Source organism: Lissotriton helveticus, chromosome 11 (genome assembly GCF_964261635.1).
Source record: "Lissotriton helveticus chromosome 11, aLisHel1.1, whole genome shotgun sequence".
NCBI lineage: Eukaryota > Metazoa > Chordata > Amphibia > Caudata > Salamandridae > Lissotriton > Lissotriton helveticus.
In genome coordinates this window covers 985,600,253-985,615,667 of record NC_136072.1, presented here as the reverse complement: position 1 = coordinate 985,615,667, position 15,415 = coordinate 985,600,253, and positions in this window count along the sequence as shown.

Genomic DNA, 15,415 nt, shown 5'->3' with positions numbered 1-15,415 from the left:
CACTATTTATTTTTATTTTTACATTGCAGGCACCATAATATTATACTTCTTCTCACAACGCAATTGTGGTCACATCATTGTGGTGACTATTATATTGTCTGCCACTAAATTGTCAAAAGTAGATGTAGTACAAAAACGAGGCAATTTACTTTAATTAAACTATCTTAACATATTAAAAACAAAAAGAACAGGTTGCTGCACTCGGTGTGTTCTTGCCTGGTGATTGAGGGCATAGTTACGACTTTTGGTGGAGCGTTGGCGCGGCAGTGCCAAATGCCGCTGAAGGACTGGACTTTTTAACAGTACCAGCGGTGCCAGGAAACAACACCTATAACCTTCATGGGATACCTGTTTCGGCGCACAAACTTCAGAGACACGGGACACTTCCTTCGGCGTCAAAGATTCAAGGTTTATTTACTGCAGGGAACACAGAAGTCACAACAAGTACAACACGTGCAACTTGGGGAGACTGCTTCAAATTGGTTCTGTGGAGCGCTCCTTTTATACAGAATTTACTCATAGGACAACATGGTACACAAAAGTTTACAACCTGGTTCCCATAATTATCCCCCAGAGGGGTCGCTTTGGTCACTTTGGTACACATAAGGTCCGGAACATAAGTGCGGAAACATTTGGCGGTTCCCAACTGTAAAAACCCATCTTCCCTACATTAGTGAATTCCGATCGGCAGTAAAACAGATCGAAATAGGGACAAAGACAGGTGCAGAGGAAGATGGAGACAGTGGGGAGATCGAAAAGGGTGTAAAAGGGGAGGTATCGGGAAACACGAGATACAGGCATCAAAGGGACGTGCCTAATGAGATGCACGGCTGAGACAATAAACCGGCACGGCCAAAGCGGGGCCATCTGCCTTACAGTATCATCCCCCTCATCGTAAAAGATACTTTCAAAGAACATGTGTCTTCCAAAAATATCTTGAGAGTCCCAAGGTAACGAAGCGGACAGTGTCCGTTCGCTGGCTACTTGAGGGCAAGAGACAAAATGGATGCCGTATCTAAGATGGAACCCGTGGGTACAGATGAAAAACCCACATATCAAACGAACGGTTTAAGTTAGCACAGCGAAACTGCGTATACTTACTAAACTCGTCATTTGCGGTTCTTAGATACCAGACTCGACCATATTCGTGCGAGTCGAAAACATCACTTACAATTGTCACGGAACCTCAGACGCTCCTTTTGCCCTCATGTAGGCAAGCACTAGTCGGAATCATATTCGATATTCATCAGACCCTCGAGATGTTGCTGTAGCATAGCTCTGTCCAACCGAGACCCTTTGGTAACAGGTGGCTGTCTCATACACGTTGTAGCACAGAGGCCACATAAGGCAGAACCGCACTGCACGCAAAGGCAACACGTGAACAGGAACGCTACAACGACTCCAATGATCATCAGAATCTTCCAACCCCAAGTCGACATCAGGCCCCAAAACCATCCAAGTAGCGTCCAATCCCCTACATCCACGTGTATGGATTCGGAGATCTTATGCAACTTCGAGATGGCTTGATAGACAGTCGGAGCGTTATCAGGAATGAAAATACAGCAGCTCGAATGGATCACCTTACATACCCCACCTCGATCTGCTAAGATCACGTCTAAAACCATACGGTTTTGTAACGTCATAAGTCTATCCGCCTGTAGTTCTGTGGTGATATTACCAAGGGCACTGGCAGTAATATTAGCTGTCGATTCTACCACTCGAGTCAACTGTCTTAGGTTCCTACTATTAACCATAGGTCCCCAAAATGGGAGGAAACCCTTGAAAAAGTCTCCTGCCTCTTGACCGGCAGTATCCTCTTCGCTAATTACGCCTCTCACAACTCTAGTTTTGTGATAATCTGCATCTACAGTAAACGTCGGAGGCAACAAGTTTGCGATAAAACATGAGCCCATGAAGTCAGAGGGCAACCATGCATACGCACGATCATGACAAATAAAGTATGTACCCTTGGCAGCCAGAAACACAGGGGACGAGACCATTGGCAAAATATAATTTTCAGTGCAAGCACTCTCTCCAAGTCGGGCTTTCGATCTACGGCCGCGACCTATTAAACAAAAATTACCAATGTGGGGTACGACCCATATCGGAGGCGAGCTTTTAAACTGTTTTTCACCAGTAAACACACTATATTCGCCTCTACTTAGGACCCTATAGGCTTGTACCTCTTCTTCAGGGATAAGCGAGGGATCATAGATATCGCTATCTAAATCCTCTATTGCTATAGACAAAGGTTTTTGGTACGAGGTAGGACCAGAGTAGGGGGAACGTGGTTCTCGAATGGGGTGGAAACCCAGTGCGCTCTGAAACATTGTTTGAAATGCTCGAGCAGACCCTTGGGAGCTATACGGTAACACCAGATATGGAATTCCCTTATCCGTAGTATGCGGCATCAACCCACACACCCAACAATTAGTAGTGTTAACCACTAACTGATGCTGATGAAGGAGCTGAATAAAGGAATTGTTGCGGAATTCTGCACGTCTAGCCTGCTCGTGTTCAGGTAAGATGTGAAAAGAATGAGGAGAATCAGTGGAGATGAGTTTAAGGTCAGGGGTAGGAGTAGGTATGATAGAAGGCAAGAAGTAAGACATCGTGTAATATACTCCACCCGCCAATAACGCAGAAACAGTCACAAACAGTACGAATATTTGGAACACAAAACATTTGGTACGACTGAGTTGCTGCAGCTTGAATCTTTGTGCTTGAGCTCTTTCCAAGTCCATCAGCTTTGAAAATGCCATTCCCTATGACCGTCCGCAACGTTTCTTGACGCACTTCGTTCTGTGTAGCAATAGTCAATTCCTAGGAGTTCCCAGGAACCGACGGTCTTTAACCTAGCGTCAAGACCTACTAACCAGAAGGAAGTACGCGCGCGGCCCTACGGCCTTCATTTCACAAATATATATATATATGCGAAAACAATGTCTCTCAGCTGTGGAAACAAAAAGTGTAAGGAACGAAGCTCAATGAATATGTACAAAATAATTACAATAGTATGAGTGTTCAAACTGATCATGGAAAACGGGATAATGCACTTGTCAAGGGACAGAACGGGTTTTTTTATTAGTCTTTAGTGCTGGATCGCAAAAAATATCGGGTTTTCCCAGGACGTGTCTGTTCGTTAAACAAAAGATCCGTCGAAGGGACAACGCCCTGTTGATCAGCTGAATGTTCTGGTCTTGAGTCTTCTGATGACAAGTGTTCAACAATGCCTTTTTGCTGCACTGAGGATTCTCCGACAGGTTGTGCGTCGCTGAAAGGTACAAACGCTGACAATCCTTCGGTTTCAGTTGATGCAATGCCTTTCCTCACCCACGAGTCTGCTGGCAACGGGATGGGGACTTTCTTGGTATGGGTGGCATGCACCCAATTCTTCCGCCCCTCAAGACGAACTGCAGTTCTCGTGGCAAGGAGGACCTGATAGGGTCCAGTGAATCTGGGATCCAAATTGTTCTTGCGCGAAAAATTTCGCGTTACCACCCAATCTCCGGGCTGGAGCTGGTGGCCTGGACCCTCCGTCTGCGTCGGCAATGCTTTGTAAACCTGTTGGTGAATTAACCTCAGTTTAGCAGTCAAGTCATGAAGATAATCAATCAACATTGGATACTCAAGATCACAAAAGGCACCCGGTCTAGGGAACCCCCAAACATTGGCAGGGCGACCGAACACTATTTCATAGGGACTGAGCCCTACTCGGGAGTGTACAGTTGCCCTTGTTGACAGTAATGCTAAGGGTAAAGCGTCAGGCCATGAAAGACCTGTCGTAGCCTGAATCTTTGCTAGTTTTAGTTTAAGGGTGCCATTGTACCCTTCAACCAAACCAGCTGACTGAGGATGATTGGCACTATGGAATTTCTGATTAATTCCAAGGCCCTTGCACACACTCTTCATCACACTCCCCACAAACTCACTTTCATTGTCTGACCACACAATTCTAGGCATTCCATACCGAGGAAAGTATTCCTTCAGTAGGATTTTCGCAGTAGACAAAGCAGTATTGTCTTTGAGAGGATAGGCCTCAATCCATCGGGAGAATGCGCAAACAACAACTAAAACGTATTTCAAGTTATTGCATCGCTCCATATGGATGAAGTCCAATTGGATCACCTCAAAGGGACATGAAGGGGGAGCAAAACTACCAGGAGGAGTTGGGGTTCCCTTACCAGGATTGTACAACATACATACCATACAATTCTTAACCAAGCGTTCAGCACATTTCGTAATACCATCATTCTTCCACACAGGAAACAGCAATTTACAGATACCTTTCGCGCTAATATGTGCTAACCCATGTGCCATAGTCACAACAGCCAGCACATATGCATCAGGCAACATCCATCTTTTCTGTTCCGATAAGTCAATCCAACAACCATTCGCATCCAACTTTCCCTTACTTTCTTTCCACTTCGTCTTTTCAGTCTCGGTGGCCTCATTCTGAATTGCTTTCACACTCTCGATAGTGTTTTCACACATACTTGATTCTGCAGGCCACCTAACCGAACTCGTCACATACATTCGAGTGCTAAGGTTCCGGGCAGTCTCCTTAGCAGTCTCATCCGCAAACGCATTACCACAACCAACATCATCCGTCACCTTACGATGCGCACTACATTTAACAATCGCCACTTGCTTAGGCAACGTAAGTGCATCCAAAAGATCATTTACAAGCTGGCCATGCTGAATCTTCGTACCATGTGACGTAAGGAATCCTCTCTCTCTCCACAGTCGTCCAAAACTATGTGCCACACCAAACGCATATTGACTATCTGTAAACACATTCACCCGTTTATCTTTAGACAACACACACGCTCTCGTCAAAGCAATTAACTCAGCAGCCTGAGCCGAATTCTGACTTAACCTTGCGTTTTCCACAATCGTTCTCAATGTAACTACAGCATACGCAGTTGTCACATCACCGTTCGGCAACTTGAAACAAGAACCATCCACATACAAAGTACCATCGGGATCTGTCAATGGAGTATCTTTTAGGTCAATGCGACCCTTGGTTTCCTCTTCAGTTCTGAGATAGCAGTCATGTACTGCTTCACCACTTGATTCTGTGTCGATCGGCAGCAATGTTGCTGGATTCAACACATTACATCGTTTTATCCGTATGTGACTGGCCAGCAACGTCAACTCATATCCAGACAATCTTGCACTTGTCAGATGTTGAGTTTTTGTTCGGTTCAATAGAGTGTCGACTGCATGCGGAACCATTACCGTGAGCATATTATCCATGACTAGACCTGCGGACTGTCGAATGGACGCCGCAGCTGCCGCTGTTGCCCTTAAGCAACTTGGCAAAGCTCTTGCTACTGGGTCTAAAGTCGAAGAAAAGTAGGCACATGGGCGTTGCTTACCACCAAAAGGTTGTGTCAAAACACTCAACGCGCAACCATCCCTCTCGTGAACGTATAGTGTAAACGGCTTACTGTAGTCAGGAGTGCTCAACACAGGAGCCGAACACAACGCATCACGCAATTCAGAAAAACTTTTCTGACATTCTTCAGACCAAGGTACTGGGGATGAAACATCTTTGCACGTAAGGGCAATCAATGGTTTCGCCAACAATGAAAAATTTGGAATCCATTGTCTGCAGTAGGACGTAATACCTAAAAAGGCGCGAACATCCCTCTGGGTTTTTGGCACAGTCATTCGGGAAATCGCTGCAATTCTCTCTGGGGTCAACCTTCTCCCTTCTTTTGACAATAAGTGACCTAAATAGGTAACTTCTTGACAACAATACTGTAGCTTTGAAGGCGATACCTTGTGGTGCAAGTCATGTAGATAGTGTAACAATGATACTGTAGCCGTTTTGCAAATAGTTTCTGTATCAGCTGCCACTAAAAGATCGTCAACGTATTGAATCAAAGCTGCACCCGTTGGTAATACAAAGTCATCAAGTTGACCTTTAAGTGCTTGGCTGTAGATTGACGGACTCTCACAGTAGCCCTGTGGAGCGCGTTTTAGCCTAAAACTGCGACCACCTAATGAAAATCCGAATAGGTCTCTGCTTTCCTCTGCAATTGGGATGCTAAAGAAAGCATTCTTTAAATCGATCACTGTGAACCAGGAGGCAGATGCCGGGATCATTGTTAATAAAGCCGTAATGTCAGGGACCACGGGGAATTGTGGAACCACTATTTTGTTTACCTCTCTCAAATCTATAACGAAACGGTACACAGGAGGTTTAGTTGGGTCAGTTCGTTTCAGAATTGGCAATACAGGGCTATTACATACATTTCCACGAGTTTCTTCAACAACACCCTTTCCAATGAGATCATAAACAATTACTAACAGCGCTCGTTCGCCCTCGAGAGAAATACGATATTGAGGTAAACGCGGTAATCGCGCATTTGGTTTCAATTGAATCACATAGGGTGGAATGTCTAACAGGCCCACGTCATTGGGACCTGTGGCCCATAAGGACGCAGGGAGGGAACTCAACTCCGGTGGGAATTTATCGACTGACAAATACATGGGAGAGATCACTCTCCGTCCCAATGTAAGCTTCACTCCTTCGGGGGAACAATACAATGTTGCATATAATCGTTTCAACAAATCCAGACCCAAAAGATTTTCACCACAACCTGTAGATAGAATCAGTGGAGCGGTTAGCTCACGGGGTCCAATCATAAGAGACAAAGGATTAGAGACTGGGTTACTAACAGGGGCGCCAGAGAATCCAACGGAAACGTTCGTTAAGCCAGACAAAGGTGCGCCAGGGAGTTTTGAATGCATGATGGAACTTTTTGTCGCACCAGTGTCTAACAGAAAAGGCTCAACTACACCCGATGTAGCCACTGCAACGTAAGGCCCACTCTGATCGACCGGAACTGACACTACTCCCTCTCTTTGTCGTTGGCTGTCCTAGTAATGGTCATTTACAACAGTTTCATACTCTGCATAATAATCATCAACATTATACTGTGCAGATCGAACTGACCTCGCATTTCGCTGATCAAAGTAATTATTTACATCCGATTGATTTTGATAACGATCACTCTGATTGTGGGATGAACCACGACCTCTACCACGAAGTGCCTGTTGAGGACCACCACCACGGTTTCCACGTGTCGACACACCATTCAGACGGTCCCGTAAGGCAAGACAATCATATTTTAGGTGTCCCTCTTTCCTACAATATGCGCACTGATTATACCCAAGTGAAGATCTGGAATCAAAGTTGTCAGAGCGCGGCTGTGTTCTATCGAGCTGTGCTCGTGGCCGATACTGCTGTTGTGCATCATTTTGGTTTGATCGTGGAGGGTATGCTTGCTGCAACAAAACCTTCGTTTTGAGCTCCTTCGTTTTCTTTTCTACACGATCACTTTCTTCCTTTTCCCTATTCTCATAATACTGAGCCGTTGCTAGTATTTGCGCAGGGGTTGAAACTGCCCATGCACTTTCTGAATTCTTTAGTTTGTTGCTTAGTTCAGGCAACAAATTCGACACGAATTTGTCAACGAATAACCGCTGGCCTCCCTCAGCGCCCATGTCCTGGCCGCTGTGGTCGACAAACGCTTCCTCAAACCTTGTAAAGAAATCCGAAACACTCTCGTCTTTCTTTTGCTTACAAGCTGATAACTTATCCCAGTTCACCTTCATCGCTGGCATGAGAGTTTTCATGAGCGTAATGATTTTCTGAGGCAAATCCAAGATCAACTGTTCAGGTTTGGCCCCACCGACTTGTAATGCATCAGCTGCTAGCAGTGCAGCCCAATCACCCCCTAATTCAGCTGCGTGATTGGCTTGACGAATTTTAGCCCAAACTGGTTGCGGTACAACGTTGCCAAACAACATGTCGATGTCGGCAAGGTTCATAATAGAAGCTTCTATCAGTTGTGATAACTCCTTATAATAACCAGCCGGATTTTTACGCGGATCGGGTAAGGATTGCTTCACTTGCAAAACTTCCGATCGTTTCCATGGAAGATGTATCCACACTCTTCGAAAATGCGGTAGCACCACAGGGTTGCCCTGCGGATCTCCAGGCACCCACAGTGGCGGGACTTCTCTCATAGGATACTGACCAGGAACCGCTTTCCAGTTTTCAGTGGTATCATCTAATGATACCCGAGAATGTGCTGTGGGTCTGAATGCTAATAAGCGTTCCACGGCACGTCGTACATCGTCTCCTATAATCATACCGTTTGAAAAGTGACTCTGAAGTTCAATTATGTCGGACGGTACATTATCTACATCATCATTATACCATTCTTCTCTCAAAAAGTTACACATCTCCTCAAATACGAATCTCTGCGTAGGCTCATTAAACTGAGAAAACGTATCAAAGACTACACGTGGAGTGTAATTAGCAGGATGTCTTATCCACCTATGTGCCATTGTTACTAACGTCTCTTTCTCCCTACCACTAGGGATCTGACTCCGTCTCTGAGGAGTTTCAGATAAATTAGACGAAAATAACGGACCAGAAAGAGGTGAATAAAGGGTAGCAACAGAGTTAGGAACACGCTTACGAACAGAAGGAGAAAGAAAAACAGGGGCAACAACACTGGAGGTGAAGGAAGGCATAGTAGGAACGGACAAGATAGTTGGAGTGGCAGAAACAACAGTCTGCGAAGGTACAGGTACAGGAGCAGTAGGAACGAGGACAGGTGGTGAGACAAACGTAGGGTTAACAGCGGGCTGACCCGCAGCCGCTGGAGCAACAAGAGGTACAACAGGAGGTACTACAGGAGCAACTACAGGAGCAGTAGCACCCTGTACATAAGGAGGTGGTGATTTCATCAAGTATGACAGCAAGGAATCCTCCTTCAAATCTTCTTCTTTCTTTTCTGATTTATTCGGTAAAACTGGGTAACATTTATCTATTTTCATGTGATGCAATCTAGTAGCGATTTCCATGTCTTTTTCTTCTTTGTCTTGTCTACATTCTTTTATAGCTTGCATTACAGGAACGAACTCTTGCTTTTGATCCTTTTTAAGTTGTTTGATTTCTTTCTGCTTGGCCTCTTTACGCCATATCCGAAAAGAATCAAACATAGCTGGCCTAGCTTTCTTTGAAAATAATTTAGCCTCAAGATTATCTAAAATCGAAAGTTCAAAAGTTCCATGTGGTGGCCATCTAAGGTCACCGTCTTTCTTTGTATAACGGACCCAGTAATCATTATAGATTATAGGACCCACACCATGTCGACTATAAAGATCATGTATCGGAGTTCCAACTGGAGGTATCGGACATGAGTCCTCCAACCGGGAATCCATTGCGCAACATTTGAAAATACGAAACAAATCACTATGGCTAGGCATCGTGCACACTAACCTAGTATCAAACTTCAAGGATTACCGAAGCAATAAAACCTCGTGTAAGTCAAAACCCTCGGTTTTTGGCAATTGCAACTGTCAAATAATACTAAAAACCAATACTAAGAACCACAAATGCAATGGAACCATGCAATACAACAAAGCCTTAAGGCTATTACAAAGCTCGGAGAGCTAACCACAAAGCCTGAGGAGGCTATTACAAAGCTCAGTGAGCTATTACCACAAAGCCTTAAAGGCTAACCACAAAGCTTTCAAAAGCTAGAACAACCACTAAGGACTGGGAGCGACCCACAAATACTTAACTCAAAACTTCAATGGCGTCACCAGGAAGGCCCGTCTGTCGTCTCGCTTGTACATAAGGTCTACGCCGGGCGTCGAAGACAGGTCGACAGTCAGGGCATCGGTCCGTCGCAGCCGTCAGGAGGCGGGAATCTTCGCAGGGAAAAACTTCGGGCCACTTATTTCGACAACAGGATCGATGAAGCGGGGTGCACCTTCCCTCGGAGATTTCACACGAAGTTCCTCACGATCATCAGGCTTTGGACCGGTACCGCTGAAGTCGCCCCACGTTGGGCGCCAACTGAAGGACTGGACTTTTTAACAGTACCAGCGGTGCCAGGGAACAACACCTATAACCTTCATGGGATACCTGTTTCGGCGCACAAACTTCAGAGACACGGGACACTTCCTTCGGCGTCAAAGATTCAAGGTTTATTTACTGCAGGGAACACAGAAGTCACAACAAGTACAACACGTGCAACTTGGGGAGACTGCTTCAAATTGGTTCTGTGGAGCGCTCCTTTTATACAGAATTTACTCATAGGACAACATGGTACACAAAAGTTTACAACCTGGTTCCCATAATTATCCCCCAGAGGGGTCGCTTTGGTCACTTTGGTACACATAAGGTCCGGAACATAAGTGCGGAAACATTTGGCGGTTCCCAACTGTAAAAACCCATCTTCCCTACATTAGTGAATTCCGATCGGCAGTAAAACAGATCGAAATAGGGACAAAGACAGGTGCAGAGGAAGATGGAGACAGTGGGGAGATCGAAAAGGGTGTAAAAGGGGAGGTATCGGGAAACACGAGATACAGGCATCAAAGGGACGTGCCTAATGAGATGCACGGCTGAGACAATAAACCGGCACGGCCAAAGCGGGGCCATCTGCCTTACAGTATCATCCCCCTCATCGTAAAAGATACTTTCAAAGAACATGTGTCTTCCAAAAATATCTTGAGAGTCCCAAGGTAACGAAGCGGACAGTGTCCGTTCGCTGGCTACTTGAGGGCAAGAGACAAAATGGATGCCGTATCTAAGATGGAACCCGTGGGTACAGATGAAAAACCCACATATCAAACGAACGGTTTAAGTTAGCACAGCGAAACTGCGTATACTTACTAAACTCGTCATTTGCGGTTCTTAGATACCAGACTCGACCATATTCGTGCGAGTCGAAAACATCACTTACAATTGTCACGGAACCTCACCGCGCCACCGCTCCGCTGAAGGTTGCCGCTGCCTGCCTGCCACATTACGACAACTTTTGTGTTCTGGTGGGCGGCGGGCGGTCCCACTGCAGTGCGTTCATCAAAGGTGGTGGTGCCTTTGATGGGAACGTCACATGGGAACGTCACATGGCGTTCCTGCCCGGCATGGACTTGAAAGTCCATGCCGTGCTGGTACCTGGATGTATGCACACATGGGGGCACATGTTGTGCCCCCCTGAATGCATCCCCAGGCTGAGAGGGCACACAGCACCCTGTAGGCCCACCTTTGTTTCAGCACTGCCAGCCAGTTCATGGAAGAAAAACCTCCATGAAACCACTGGCTGTCCTGAAACTTGTAATATGCATGGCGGTGCCGCAGCGTTACCATCTACATATTATATAACTCCGGACTACTGTGCCTCCACCAGGGAACAGCAATTCTCCAGTATTACATCTTTCATAGATTCACATGCTTGTATCTTCCCCGTCGTCATGGTGGGAGTCTCACGGTAACAGAATGACCATAGCAGTATCATAGAGAAGAAAAAACTGCATAGAAAAGCCCATAAGGACTGTAATATTTGGTAGCCAGACCTCATCCTTGTTTGGTCCAAAAGTCAGCCAATCAGCATTGCTGCCCTGCCCTCACACTCCCCAGCAGAAGCTTCCTGCCTCAGATTTCCAACCGCCTTCGTGTGAGAAAGGAGTCTCCCTGAGCTCTGCTCAGTTTACTGTTCCAGTGTGAACTATTGACCTTTGGTTTTTCAACTGTTTGACCTTCTGGTTAAAGGTATTGTGTGTACCTATTACTTTTGTGATGGCTGAAAGCTCTAAAAAGAGGCTTTTCAGGCCTTGCAGATCCTGTGGAAAGGCCAGGCTTTTCTCTGAAGATCCTCACAAGGACTGCTTATACTGTCTACATCCAAAGCATGTGGCTAAGGATTGTAAATATTGTAGAACCTTTTCTGCTAAAACTCTGAGGGACAGAGAGGCTCGGCTACTGTTGTGGCTTCAGAAGAAGAAGGCCGCATCAGATTCGGATTCTGGTGAGGACTCTGCTCCTTTGACGCCTAAAAAGAGAAAGGCCTCACATTCTGAGGGAATGGTGGAGTCTAAAAAGGCTAAAGCTAAGGTGAAAGAAACCTCTTCTCTTCCCCCTACTCCTATCAAGAAGTTGTCAGGTCAGAAGGGGGCAGGGTCTGCTCCTGCGACCAGTTCCCTGGTTTCTGCTGTAAAATCTGTGGCAAAGACTTCTGCTCCGTCGACGACTTCACCGTCGACGACGACTATTTCGACGACGACAGCTGCGTCGACGACGGGAGCTAAGACCGTATCGACGACGACTACGTCGACGAGCTTGATCTTACCGTCGACGAAGAATCTGTCGACGACGAAGAATCCGTCGACGACACTGTTGACGACAAAATCGGTGTCGAAGTCGTCGACGACCCGACGGTCCCGCTGACGATGGTTTTAGTGACGACGATGACTCCGTCGACGACGTCTCCGTCGACGACGAGTGCACTTTCAACGGCAAATGCGTTCAAATCACCTCAATCGAAGACTTTGATATCCTTTCGCTCATTTCAGTCTTCAAAAGGTTCAGCAACCATCAGCAAATCTGCAGAATTCACGTCGTGGACGCAGATTTCGCCTCTGCTTCCATCTTCCTTGCTGGAGCAGGATTCGGAAGGAGAGGAATCGTCTGGAGTGGCCTACAGTCCTTCGCAACTTAAAATAAAGAGCCAGGACACAGATGATGAGGAGGTGTTTTCCTTTAAGGAGAGGGCTCAGTCTCAATCTACAAGATATGAATCCTTTCAGGAGACTTGTGACTATACTGAGGACGAGGAGCAGCAGGAGGAGTCACGAGAGGAGTCGCGAGAAGAGTCAATCTCCATTCCTACGGCTTTGGTTTCTGACCTAAGGTTCATGATTGACGACTATTATCGTCGTTTCCCAGAGGCGAATAAGCCTATACCATCTACACAGGCGCCTGCTTCACAGCCTCCAAGGGCCCATTCTACTCCTCACATTCAGCCTGTGAGGTCACCTCCAGTGGTCACGATCAGGGATGACCTTACGGACACTGACGAGGATGAGCAACCCGAGGAAGGTGAAATCCTTCAAGAGCCTATAGTAGGGCAGGAATGGCATGAATACGTTTTGCCGTCTCATCCTTCACCTACTCCTCCGCCAACCACTTCTCCTCCTCAGGATATCGGAGGTTTTCATGACATTATGGAAAAAGCGGCTAAGAGGTTTGATCTGGACATGGAGGTCAAAGAAACTGAATGTTTCTTATATGATTTTAAGGATGACGCCAGAGAGTCTGCTCGCTCAATCCCGATCATTCCTCACCTGTGGGATGAAGGACTAAAGATTTTGAAGACGCCGGCTTCCATCGCAGTTTCGGTTCCTAGAATCGAAAAGAAGTATAGAGCTCCAGAGTCTTCTCCGGCCTGCCTGATAGGTCACCCGAGACCGGAGTCGGTGGTGACACAAGCGGCTCAAAGAAATTCCAAAAACCCAGTGGCTACTTCTATGGTGCCGCCAGACAAAGAGGGAAGGAGAATGGATGGAGCCGGGACGAGGTTTGCAGTCATGGCAGCCTCCACTATTAAAGCGGCCAATGCGATGGCCTTGATTAGCTGTTTTAACAGGCAAATGTGGTCGGATTTGGCACCACTTATGGCTGCACTCCCAGAGGATAAAAAAGAGGAAGCGGCTGCTATTTTCCGTGATGGGGCAAAGTCGGCCGCGGAATCCATTGATGTTGCCATGGATGTTTCTTCTATGGCCTTCAGACAGATGGCAGGAGCAGTTTCTCTCCGGAAACAGGGTTGGCTGAAGGCTACATCATTCCGTCCGGAGGTACAGGCGAAGATTATCGACATGCCTTTCGATGGCGAAAATCTATTCGGCAAACATGTTGATGAGGCGCTACAGGGCATCAAGTCCGATACGGACACCGACAGGGCGCTAGGATCACTTCAGCAAGGAAGGTTCCAGTCCTTTCGTAAGCGAAGTGGAAGGGGCCAGTTTACTCAGAGATCTTCATTTCCATCCAATAGATATCAGCCTTATAACCAGCAGGGATATAAGCAATACAACGCAGGCAATCAATATAGGCCTTCAAATTCCTCTTTCCAGCAGCAACCCAGAGGAAGGTCTTCCAATAGAGGAAGGAACCAACAATCTCACAGGCGACAATGATCTACTGCTGGCGCTCCCCACACAACAGATCCCGGAAAACGACCATTATCTGTCCCTCTTCTTCGACAATTGGATGTCCATAACATCGGACAAATGGGTTTTGGATGTAATAAGCAAAGGCCATACCCTGGAGTTTATGCAAATACCACCAGATCATCCCCCGGTGCTCAGACAACATCAATATCGTCAGGAACTGCAAAAGGAAGTCCATTCACTTTTGCAGAAGGGGGCTATAGAGGAAGTACCTCAACAAAACCGAGGGAAAGGCTTCTATTCACATTTCTTCCTCATCAAAAAGAAGCAAACTACGAAGTGGAGACAGGTATTGGATTTAAGGGATTTGAATCAATATATAAAGAAAATTCCCTTCCGAATGCTCTTGTTACAGGAGATCCTCCTACTGTTAAGAAGGAAAGACTTCATGGCTTCGTTGGACCTCATGGATGCATACTTCCATATTCCAATCCATCGGAAGCACAGGAAATACCTAAAATTTGCCGTGGAGAGTCGCCATTTCCAAATCAAAGTGTTACCATTCGGCCTCAAGTCGGCCCGAGGGTGTTTACCAAATGCATGGCTCCGGTGGCGGCCCACTTAAGATTAAAAGGGCATTGCATTTACCCATATCTGGACGACTGGCTGGTGACAGGCCCATCATTCACAAGAGCCAGAAGGTCCCTTCAGTGCTGCATCCGCCTTTTCCATCGGTTAGGATTAAGGACCAACTTGGAAAAGTCTTCACTGATTCCAAATCAGGGCATTCAGTTCCTGGGAGCTTGGATATGCACCAAGGAAACGAAAGCATACCCTTCCGAGGAAAGGATAGCAAAGATAATGAGCCTTGCAACATCCCTTCAAACAAAAAGGTGCACTTCTGTGCGGATGTACAAATCATTGTTGGGGATGATGTCCTCCTGCATCCCACTGGTTCCAAACTGCCGTCTTCGAATGAGACCCTTGCAGGAACATCTGGACGAGCAGTGGGTTCAATCCAAAGGAACCTTCGAAGATCGGATTGTCATCACTCATCGTATGAAGGTGGCGATGTCATGGTGGAAGGTTCTGAAGAACTTGAATCAGGGTCTCAACTTTGCACCTCAAGATCACAAATACGTGATGACGACAGACGCTTCGTTACAAGGATGGGGCGCGCACCTCCAGGAGCTGGAGATCCAGGGCCACTGGTCAGAGTGGGAAGCACAGCTTCACATAAATATGTTGGAACTCAAAGCGGTGTTCTTGGGACTTCAAGCTTTCCTGCCCAGAATCCAGAACTCGTCGGTGCTCATTCAGACAGACAGCACCACGACTATGTTTTATCTTCTGAAGCAAGGAGGAACAAGATCCAAACCCCTTTCTGCGCTGGCGCAAAGAATTTGGAAATGGCTGATAAAACACA